General features: G+C 41.5%; 1 pseudogene; it reads right to left on the bottom strand.

Moving 5' to 3' along the window:
- The window catches only part of LOC139566932 (sorbin and SH3 domain-containing protein 2-like), an 87304-nt pseudogene that overhangs the window by 44269 nt on the left and 30845 nt on the right, over positions 1-12190 (bottom strand).

Here is a 12190-nt window from a genome sequence, read left to right as displayed (position 1 = left end):
AGTCTTACCCAATCACAGCAAAGCTCGGAGAAACTGACACAAACCATCTAGTTTCTCAGAGGAATGAAAAAAAGAACAAAGGGGGAAGAAAAGAGAGTGATATTGAGTGATAGCAGAGGATAAAGGTTGAGGAAACGGAGTGGCAGATGGTGAGAAGGACGCTGGTCCCAGAGGAAGACAAACGACGGTTGTCACAGGGAGTAAGACAAATGAAAGCAACAGGAAGTGAATGATGTCAGGGCGGTGGAAGGGATGAGGTGGAAGAAAAGACAACATTTAAACAAAGGGGACATTTTATGTCTTGATAGAACATGAAACCCCACGAAGGAATCTATTAAATAGAATGGTATGGGGTATTAACAAAATGGACAACTGTTACAGTGCATTCGGAAAGTATTCAGACATCAACTTGTTCCACATCGTTACGTTACAGCCTTATTCTAAAATTGATTTAAATGTTGTTTTTTTCTTTCAATCTACACACAATACCCCATAATGACAAAGCAAAAGCAGGTTTAGAATTTTTTTCAAATGTAAAAAATAATAATAATAGAAATATTACATTTACATAAGTATTCAGACCCTTTACTCAGTACTTTGTTGAAGTACCTTTGGCAGCGATTACAGCCAAGAGTCTTCTTGGGTATGATGCTACAAGCTTGGCACACCTGTACTTGGGGAGTTTCTCCTATTCTTCTGTGCAGATCCTCTCAAGCTCTGTCAGCTTGGATGGGGAGCGTTGCTGTAAAACTATTTTAAGCCCGGGCTCTGGCTGGGCCACTCAAGGACATTCAGGGACTTGTCCCGAAGCCACTCCTACGTTGTCTTGGCTGTGTGCTTAGGGTCGTTGTCCTGTTGGAAGATAAACCTTTCCCTCAGTCTGAGGTCCTGAGCGCTCTGGAGCAGGTTTTCATCAAGGATCTCTCTGTATTTTGTTCCATTCATCTTTCCCTCGGTCCTGACTAGTCCCCCAGTCCCTGCCGCTGAAAAACATCCCCACAGGATGCTGCCATCACCAGGCTTCACCGTAGGGATGGTTCCAGGTTTCCTTCAAATGTGACATTTGGCATCAAGGCCAAAGAGTTCAATCTTGGTTTCATCAGACCAGAGAATCTGGTTTCCCATAGTCCTTTAGGCAAACTCCAAGACATCTGTTATGTGCCTTTTACTGAGGAATGGCTTCCGTCTGGCCACTTTACCATAAAGGCCTGATTGGTTCTCCCATTACCACAGAGGAACTCTGGAGCTCTGTCAGAGTGACCATTGGGTTCTTGGTCACCTCCCTGACCTAGGCCCTTCTCCCCCGATTGCTCAGTTGTCGGGCGGCCAGCTCTAGGAAGATTCTTGGTGGTTCCAAACTTTTTTCATTTAAGAATGGTGGAGGCCACTGTGTTCTTGGGGACATTCAATGCTGCAGAAATGTTTTGGTACCCTTCCCCAGATCTGTGCCTCGACACAATCCTGTCTCAGAGCTCTACAGACAATTCCTTTGACCGCATGACTTGGTTTTTTCTCTGACATGCACTGTCAACTGTGTGACCTTATATAGACTGTGTGCCTTTCCAAATCATGTCCAATCATGTCCAATCAATTAAATTTACCACAGGTGGACTCCAATCAACTTGTAGAAACATCAAGGACGATCAATGGAAACAGGATGCACCTGAGCTCAATTTCGAGTCTCATATTTTTAATACATTTGCAAAGAAAATACATTCTAACAACCTGTTTTCGCTTTGTCATTATGGGGTATTGTGTGTAGATTGATGAGAATTATATCTTTTTTTAATCAATTTTAGAATAAGGCTGTAACGTAACAAAAATGTGGAAAGAGTCAAGTGGTCTGAATCCTTCCCGAATGCACTGCATGGCTTATTTGCGCATAGTCAAAAGTTGCACATGCTTTGTTAGCATGGCCTTCACTTACCCCCTTCAACATCAGTGTGACTCAATGATCGTCTGTACAGGCCTGCATATGCGTGTTAGGCATAAGGGTTGTGTTTTGTTGGTGTGTGTGTGTGTGTGTGATAGTGGTGTGTATTAGGTGTGTGTGTTAGTACCTGTAGCCAGATTCGGGACACTCTGGACCCGCTTCATGTGGGAGCGGGTGACTAGCAAGGCGGCGCTTTTGCGCGTGCGTCCTCCGCTATCTGAGAAAGCACAGCCAGCAGCCACGGCAGCAGAAAGCAGCGCACACACACACACACACGCACAAGCCAAAAGGCCCCCCAGGAAAGAGAAGGCAAAGCACATGCATTACAACGGCTCCATTCTCATAAGCAAATGGGGAACGGGAGGAGGATGACGGCTCATGTCAAGATGGATGGAGGGAATCGTCTGAACTGACATACGTCATAGTATCCTATAGTTACACAGCAATGTGGACTCGGCAATATGATGCCATTATACACAGTGTTGTTGTTTCTGTCAGCAGGAAGTTGCCCACTGTGATGTCATATCGCTGACTGATTGTCTATGTGTCTACTCTCTTAGGTTGTCAATACTGAATAGAACTAAAAACTATAAACGAGATTCTATAACAATCATCACCAAATCTGAACCGATTTTGTGTTCGTTTACATTCTGGTCGATTCGGGCATGCAGTAAAACACACAGTAATTAAACGTCCTACTTCATATGAACTGTGACCTCAGCGCAGATTAACGTTCATGCTTGCTTGGTCATCGACGTGGGAGTAATGAAACGCTGTTCATTTCTCCAAGAGGGCACAGAATCACTCTGCATGCAGAACGTTTCAGCACACCCCGCCATTTCGAAGGCAGCGTTCTGTAGGCAAACACTGTGGGATGTTCAGTGACTCAATAACTCGTGATGTAAACATTTACCAAAGCTGGAGCAAAACTCTGATTGCAATGTCATGGAAACTTAACGAGGGCATATGCCTGGCGGACTTGATAAGAGCATTCTAGATTGTGCGGAGGCTATTGGCACCTCGATACATCTTGTGCTGTGAACAATTACCATAGCAGGAACAAATACAGACTTTCATTGGCAGAGTAACAGAGGGCGTGGGAGTGTATAACACTAAGTGAAGGATCTGTCATCATAGCTACTGCAATGAAATACTCTGTACATTTTGGGATGCGGGCCAAGTTTAAGATGGAGCTTTAGAGGCCGATTTATGAATTAGAGGCCGATTTATGAATGAGAGAAATTACGTGGGTGTATAAGTAGACCATAAAGCAATGGAATATGTGTAATGCCTCTATGCATCTACATTATAGAGCAGGGGTGGTCGTCACCCCTCCTGGAGAGCTATTGGATGGGGGGGGGGCTTTTGCTTCAACCCTGTTGTAACACACGGTCCTATGAGCAGCTGATTGGTAGGGTTGGGTTTGTTAGAGCAGGGTCGGAGTGAAACCCTGCAGGAGAGTACCTCTCCAGGAGGAAGGTTGGCTACCCTTGCTCTATAGGCTTAATTGATCAAAGCTGGAATCGGCCGTCCTTCATTCAAAACTTTTCTGAACGCTAGGCTAATGCTAGCAAGATACTCTAACAGCTCTAAAAGTCTTCAAACAGATCATTTATTATTTTTAAAAAAAAGAGATCTGTTGCGAACTTGCTTCAATCTGAATCTTCAAATCAAATGAGAGTTGGTTGAAATAAAAAAAAACGATGACACAGCTAAGCAACTCCGGCAGCAAGCAGTACTCAACAACTGGCAAATGTCAACAAACATGGATATGCGCAATGCCTTGAGTCGTGTGTGCATGTGTTGCGTGGCGTTTAAAAACAGGCCTATCACATACCTGTATTCATGTCGAAGAGGTCTCCTAACAGTTCTACCGTCGCTGGGTACACTTTCCTGGAATAAAAGGAATCAGCGATAGAGGTTGGATTATTACCCACCGTAAAGCCCTCAGAGAAACAGAAATCCCACTTCTCTTTCACAGTACCTGGCGCAATTCAGCTTGTCATGCCATGTGAACCGCCAATGTGCATTCGTGAAATGGACATTGTGAATAATACATACACTGTACCTCAAAAGTTTTCCCATCAGAAATAACTTGAGATTCTGACTCAAAAACTAAAGTCTCTTAAGGGGGACGTTTTGATTACAAAAAGTAGTGCGGTTGTACAAACAGACCTAATTTCCTCAAATAGCTCCAACATGCATTCCTCCCATTGGTGTGAAGGGCAGCAGAATTAACATTGCCCCAGTTTTGTGCCAGGCTCAACACGACTTGTAGCCTAAAATGAACATTCATTCTTGTTTGTTTGTCGTTTTCTTGACATCTGAATCAGGTGGATTACTGCTCGGCTGGACACCAGTCCTAACAGTCATACAGTAGTTGTATCTCTACAGAGTAGCTCCTGGATTTGAGTATCACAAAAGCATGTAGTCGTGGAATGTGAAACATTTTCATCTTCCTTCCTTTAATCTATATTATATGAGGAAACCCCCTTGAGTTGTGCAGCTCATTTCCCAGGGGGACATAACAAGATATCTTATTTATTTTTTTACATCTAATTTATTGGAGGTAATAAAATAAATATCATGAATTTTAGCAACTATGTGGACGATAATATAAATTCAACTTGAAGCACTGAAAATATATTATACATGGAAAACTGAATTTATAAATCAACAAATCTATAAATATTGTATAACATTATGGGCTACACATAGACCATCACACAAAAGACCAAAGAAAACCTACTTCCTGCTTCACTGAGCACAAGGGCTCTGTCACAAGTTACATCTACAGATACATAAACTCGTTATGACAGAGCGCCAAACAGAGGGACGGGCAGAAACAAACTGCTTCACTTGTGGAGCGATGAGCTCGCGGCTGACGGGCGAATCAAAATCAATTAGTGTACCTCAGATCTGGCACGTCTTTATGCATCCTCCCTGCCTCACTGTCGACTGGAAACAAAGCTAACCTTACTTTTAAATGAGGCCATTTCCAACTTACAACAATAGGGTAGGTATCTTCCTCCGAAAATTCCTGGCAGAACTTAGCCTTAGTTTAGTAAGATACGGAGCAAAATATCACCTTTGTATGAGATATTCCCTTGGGAGTGTCTGCTATGTTTTTTTTTTATGTCACTCAATGTCCACACTGTCACAACATCATGATAAGGGACTGATAAATGCTACAGGCCAACAATACAGCTACTTAACTGTACCGTATGTACCCGTACCAAACGTACACCAAATGTAATTCCTTAATGATGTACACGATGGGTGATGAATCAGCTCGGAAAATACTCTTGTCCATGATTGATACGGAAAAAGGCCCTGTTGGAAAGTTCAGGCCTTACCCGACTTAAGGCGAGAGTCGCTGTGTGTGTGCACGTACGAGTATGTTTGTGTATGTGTGTACACGTTTTTTTATGCGTGTGTGTGTATAAGTACGGTGCCTTCGGAAAGTATTCACACACCTTTACTCTAATCCATAATGTCAAAGTGGAAATCTGTTTGTAGAACATTTTAGAAATGTATAAAAAATGAAAAGCTGAGATGTCTTCAGTGAATAAGTATTCAACCCCTTTGTTATGGCAAGCCTAAACAAGTCCAGGAGTAATAATGTGCTTCAATTGCATAATAAGTTGCATGGACTCAGTGTTCAATAATAGTGGTTAACATGATTTTTGAATGACTACCCCATCTCTGTACCCCACATACAATTATCTATAAGGTGCCTCAAATCGAGTAGTCAATTTCAAAACACAGATTCATCCAAAGACCGGCAAGGTTTTTCAATCCCTTGCAAAGAAGGGCACCGATTGGTAGATGTAAATATATATATTTTTTTAATAAGACGCTGAATATCCCTTTGAGCATGGTGAAGTTATTCATTACGGATGGTGTATCAATGCACCCAGTCACTACAAATATGCAGGCCTTCTTCCTAACCCAGCTGCCGGAGAGGAAACGACATTGAATGTTCCTGTGCTTGAAATTCACTAGTTACAATTTTGATTTAAAAATCGGCTTGAAAATCTAAAGTCAAGACTTGTAAATGGTTGTCTAGCAATGATCAACAAATCAACTTGACAGAGCTTGAATAATTTTCAAAAATAACAAAATGGGCTAATATTGTACAATCCAGGCATGCAAAGCTCTTAGAGACTTACCCAGAAAGACTCACAGCTGCAATCGCTGCCAATGTGCTTCTACAAAGTATTGACTTAGGGGTGTGAATACTTATGTAAATGAGATTTCTGTAATAAATTTAATACATTTGAAAAAAATATATATATATATATATTTTTTGTTCATATGGAAATAATGATAGGCCTGTACACCAATTGATTCTGGAAGAATATCATTTATAAATGACTTATGACAAACACATAATTCAGCTACTTAACTATTCACCCAGACCCTCTATTAGTATAAATGAGAACGTGTTAGTGCTGGGTTAGAACAAAAATGTGCGACGTCGAGGGTACCCCTAAACCGGAGTTGAAAAGTACTACTATACACCATCACACCATTATTTATAGCCAACCATTTACAATAAAACATGGTCACAAAGAAGCTAAAAAGGCAACGCACAGTAATGCATTAAGTTACAAGCCTTGTAAACGTTTTGTTTACAAATGCACAAGCTAGCAGTTGTGACACAGATGATTAGGTTAGCCACAGAGATGTTACTAGCCAGAGGGCACAGAATTGTCACGAGGACAGCTGCCACAGAACCATTTAGTGCTCTCAAAGTTTTCCAATCAAAACAAAGTTATTTTCCCCCCGAGCTAAATTACAGAGAAAAGTCAGTGATGGAACATTTAAATATATCCAATCCCATAGTAAACTAGAATCCATAAATCCTATTTGTCAAAGTAAACACATGTACAGAGAAATGACAAAAACAAACCTTTTTTGCCATGCTACTGTAACTACGGCTACTGTACAAACTGAGCTGCAATGCTGTAATGGGGAAAGTCACTCAAACTCTTGTCGGGCTAGTATTCGGACAATGTGAGTACATGCTGCCAGACCTGGGTTGAAACACTATTTGAAATCATTTCAAATCTGTGCTTGATTGAGCTTCACTTTATGGACCAATAGAATATACCCAAAATGGCAAACCTCACCCATTTGGCACTCCAGTCAGGCTAGAGCAAATGCTCAAACTCAAAGTATTTGAAAGATTTCCCATACTATTGTAACCTAGGTCTGCATGCTGGTCCTTTCCATCAGTATGACTGTATTGTAACCTAGGTCTGCATGCTGGTCCTTTTCATCAGTATGACCGTATTGTAACCTAGGTCTGCATGCTGGTCCTTTTCATCAGTATGACCGTATTGTAACCTAGGTCTGCATGCTGGTCCTTTTCATCAATATGACTGTATTGTAACCTAGGTCTGCATGCTGGTCCTTTTCATCAGTATGACCGTATTGTAACCTAGGTCTGCATGCTGGTCCTTTTCACCAGTATGACTGTATTGTAACCTAGGTCTGCATGCTGGTCCTTTTCATCAGTATGACTGTATTGTAACCTAGGTCTGCATGCTGGTCCTTTCCATCAGTATGACCGTATTGTAACCTAGGTCTGCATGCTGGTCCTTTTCATCAGTATGACTGTATTGTAACCTTGGTCTGCATGCTGGTCCTTTCCATCAGTATGACCGTATTGTAACCTAGGTCTGCATGCTGGTCCTTTTCATCAGTATGACAGTATTGTAACCTAGGTCTGCATGCTGGTCCTTTTCATCAGTATGACTGTATTGTAACCTAGGTCTGCATGCTGGTCCTTTCCATCAGTATGACCGTATTGTAACCTTGGTCTGCATGCTGGTCCTTTTCATCAGTATGCAAGCTGAGAGGCTCAGTAAAGGTTTCCCCCTTTACTGCTGATAATTGCCCTCTTTTATTAGCATGCTTATATAGGGATACGTTGAAAACAAACTCCTTTTGAAGTAAATGTGGATATTGCCTTGTGTGTTGACTTGAGTGATGGTTGGTGTCAAACGCACACTCTTCTCCATGCTGGCAGCTTTACAGCAATGCCTCAGACGGCCGTCTACACCGAGATCCTCACCACTACAGCGGTGCTTCTTGCATCTGTAATCTGTTTGATTAGAATGTGAGCGATAGAGGAATATATTTGAGGCTGTAAAACAGCTAAATCTGGTAGATCGCTATTTGAAACCGTTTACTTAAGCTAGGGCCACACAGACTAGTCCAGTTGAGATGGATTATCTCAGATGGTTTGTGTGGCCCTATAAAGGTACTCTAACTAGTCCTTCCTCTCTGAACATGTCGAACCATACAAACAATGGTGGTTTACTTCCGATACAGGAAAAAACATTTGCAGGGGATTGCCTTTCAAGTGGTAGCCGAAATTCAAACATTAGGGCAATTCCACGGTAACGGAATTAAGTTTTGACCAATTTCTTTTTACATTTAAATATATGCCAAACTGTATTTTGGTTATTGGACTACAGTAGGGGAAGAGGATTCACATCTGGTAATGGAATTACACTACCGGTCAAAAGTTTTAGAACACCTACTCATTCAAGGGTTATTCTTGATTTTTACTATTTTCTACATTGTATAATAGTGAAGACATCAAAACTATGAAATAACACATATTGAATCATGTAGTAACCAAAAAAGTGTTAAACAAATCAAAATATATTTTATATTTGAGATTCTTCAAATAGCCACCCTTTTCCTAGATGACAGCTTTGCACACTAAAGGACACCATTGCTCGTATTTCTTGGCCCAAGCAAGTCTCTTCTTATTAGTGTCCTTCTATAGTAGTTTCTTTGCAGCAATTCGACCGTGAAGGTCTGATTCAAGCAGTCTCCTCTGAACAGTTGATGTTGAGATGTCTGTTACTTGAACTCTGTGAAGATATTATTTGGGCTGCAATTTCTTGTTGGTAACTCTTATGAACTCTGGGTATTCCATTCCTGTGGCGGTCCTCATGAGAGACAGTTTCATCATAGCGCTTAATGGTTTTTGCGACTGCATTTGAAGAAACTTCCAAAGTTCTTGAAACTTTCCAGATTGACTGACTTCATGTCTTAAAAGTAATGATGGTCTGTCGTTTCTCTTTGCTTATTTGAGCTGTTCTTGCCAAAATTTGGACTTGGTCTTTTACCAAATAGGGCTATCTTCTGTACACCCACCCCCCTCCTACCTTGCCACAACACAACGGATTAACTTAAACGTAATAAGGAAAGAATTTCCCCAAATTAACTTAACATGCATTTTCCATCCTCATGATGCCATCTATTTTGTGAAGTGCACCAGTCCCTCCTGCAGCAAAGCACCCCTACAACATGATGCTGCCACCCCGTGCTTCACGGTTCTTCGGCTTGCAAACCTCACTCTTTTTCCTCCATGACGATGGTCATTATGGCCAAACATTTCTATTATTGTTTCATCAGACCAGAGGACATTTCTCCAAAAAGTACAATCTTTGTCCCCATGTGCAGTTGCAAACCGTAGTCTGGCTTTTTTTAATGGAGGATTTGGAGCAGTGGCTTCTTCCTTGCTGAGCAGCCTTTCAGGTTATGTCGATATAGGACTCGTTTTACTGTGGATATAGATACTGTTGTACCTGTTTCCTCCAGCATCTTCACAAGGTCCTTCGCTGTTGTTCTGGGATTGATTTGCACTTCTTGCACCAAAGTACGTTCATCTCTAGGAGACAGAACGCGTCTCCTTCCTGAGCGGTATGACGGCTGCGTGGTCCCATGGTGTTTATACTTGCGTACTGTTGTTTGTACAGATGAATGTGGTACCTTCAGGCGTTTGGAAATTGCTCCCAAGGATGATCCAGACTTGTGTAGGTCTACAATTTTTTTCTGATGTCTTGGCTGATTGTTTTTGATTTTCCCATGATGTCAAGCAAAGAGGCACTGAGTTTGAAGGTAGGCCTTGAAATACATCCACAGGTACACCTCCATTTGACTCAAATTATGTCAATTAGCCTATCAGAAGCTTCTAAAGCCATGACATCATTTTCTGAAATTTTCAAAGCTGTTTAAAAGGCACAGTCAACTTAATGTATGTAAACTTCTGACCCACTGGGATTGTGATACAGTGAATTATAAGTGAAATAATCTGTCTGTAAACAATTGTTGGAAAAATTACTTGTGTCATGCACAAATTAGATGTCCTAACCGACTTGCCAAAATTATAGTTTGTTAACTTCAACTGTATGTACAGTTGAATTCAGAAGTTTACATAAGTTTTAATGACTCCAACCTAAGTGTATGTAAACTTCTGACTTCAACTATACAGTGGGGAGAACAAGTATTTGATACACTGCCGATTTTGCAAGTTTTCCTACTTACAAAGCATGTAGAGGTCTGTAATTTTTATCATAGGTACACTTCAACTGTGAGAGACGGAATCTAAAACATCCAGAAAATCTAAAACATCCAGAAAATCACATTGTATGACATTGTATGATTTTTAAGTAAATAATTTGCATTTTATTGCATGACATAAGTATTTGATACATCAGAAAAGCAGAACTTAATATTTGGTACAGAAACCTTTGTGTGCAATTACAGAGATCATACGTTTCCTGTAGTTCTTGACCAGGTTTGCACACACTGCAGCAGGGATTTTGGCCCACTCCTCCATACAGACCTTCTCCAGATCCTTCAGGTTTCGGGGCTGTCGCTGGGCAATACGGACTTTCAGCTCCCTCCAAAGATTTTCTATTGGGTTCAGGTCTGGAGACTGGCTAGGCCACTCCAGGACCTTGAGATGCTTCTTACGGAGCCACTCCTTAGTTGCCCTGGCTGTGTGTTTCGGGTCGTTGTCATGCTGGAAGAACCAGCCACGACCCATCTTCAATGCTCTTACTGAGGGAAGGAGGTTGTTGGCCAAGATCTCGCGATACATGGCCCCATCCATCCTCCCCTCAATACGGTGCAGTCGTCCTGTCCCCTTTGCAGAAAAGCATCCCCAAAGAATGATGTTTCCACCTCCATGCTTCACGGTTGGGATGGTGTTCTTGGGGTTGTACTCATCCTTCTTCTTCCTCCAAACACGGCGAGTGGAGTTTAGACCAAAAAGCTATATTTTTGTCTCATCAGACCACATGACCTTCTCCCATTCCTCCTCTGGATCATCCAGATGGTCATTGGCAAACTTCAGACGGGCCTGGACATGCGCTGGCTTGAGCAGGGGGATCTTGCGTGCGCTGCAGGATTTTAATCCATGACGGCATGGTGTGTTACTAATGGTTTTCTTTGAGACTGTGGTCCCAGCTCTCTTCAGGTTATTGACCAGGTCCTGCCGTGTAGTTCTGGGCTGATCCCTCACCTTCCTCATGATCATTGATGCTCCACGAGGTGAGATCTTGCATGGAGCCCCAGACCGAGGGTGATTGACCGTCATCTTGAACTTCTTCCATTTTCTAATAATTGCGCCAACAGTTGTTGCCTTCTCACCAAGCTGCTTGCCTATTGTCCTGTAGCCCATCCCAGCCTTGTGCAGGTCTACAATTGTATCCCTGATGTCCTTACACAGCTCTCTGGTCTTGGCCATTGTGGAGAGGTTGGAGTCTGTTTGATTGAGTGTGTGGACAGGTGTCTTTTATACAGGTAACGAGTTCAAACAGGTGCAGTTAATACAGGTAATGAGTGGAGAACAGGAGGGCTTCTTAAAGAAAAACTAACAGGTCTGTGAGAGCCGGAATTCTTACTGGTTGGTAGGTGATCAAATACTTATGTCATGCAATAAATTGCAAATTAATTACTTAAAAATCATACAATGTGATTTTCTGGATTTTTGTTTTAGATTCCGTCTCTTACAGTTGAAGTGTACCTATGATAAAAATTACAGACCTCTACATGCTTTGTAAGTAGGAAAACCTGCAAAATCGGCAGTGTATCAAATACTTGTTCTCCCCACTGTATGTATGTATGTATGCATCCATGTACACAGTATATGCCTTAATTTCAAAAAAAATATTGACTCTTAGCTTTCATTTGACATATTGGTGCTCATGGGTCCTTTTAGATGGAAATGCCCATTACTAGTGGTGCAACGGATGACAAAACTCACGGTTCGGATCACGGTTTTGAGTCACAGATCAGATCATTTTTCGGATCAGCATAAAAACAAAAAAAGGGAGACAAATATAACTTTGCTTTCCATTTATTACTTATAGAAAACAAAGCAAGGAACTTTTCACTGTTTAAATAAAATCTTAAAATAAAAAATTCAATACTCAATTGTTAAAT

This window comes from Salvelinus alpinus, chromosome 39 (assembly GCF_045679555.1).
Source record: "Salvelinus alpinus chromosome 39, SLU_Salpinus.1, whole genome shotgun sequence".
Classification (NCBI taxonomy): Eukaryota; Metazoa; Chordata; class Actinopteri; order Salmoniformes; family Salmonidae; genus Salvelinus; species Salvelinus alpinus.
This window is presented reverse-complemented; position numbering and strand designations above follow the sequence as displayed.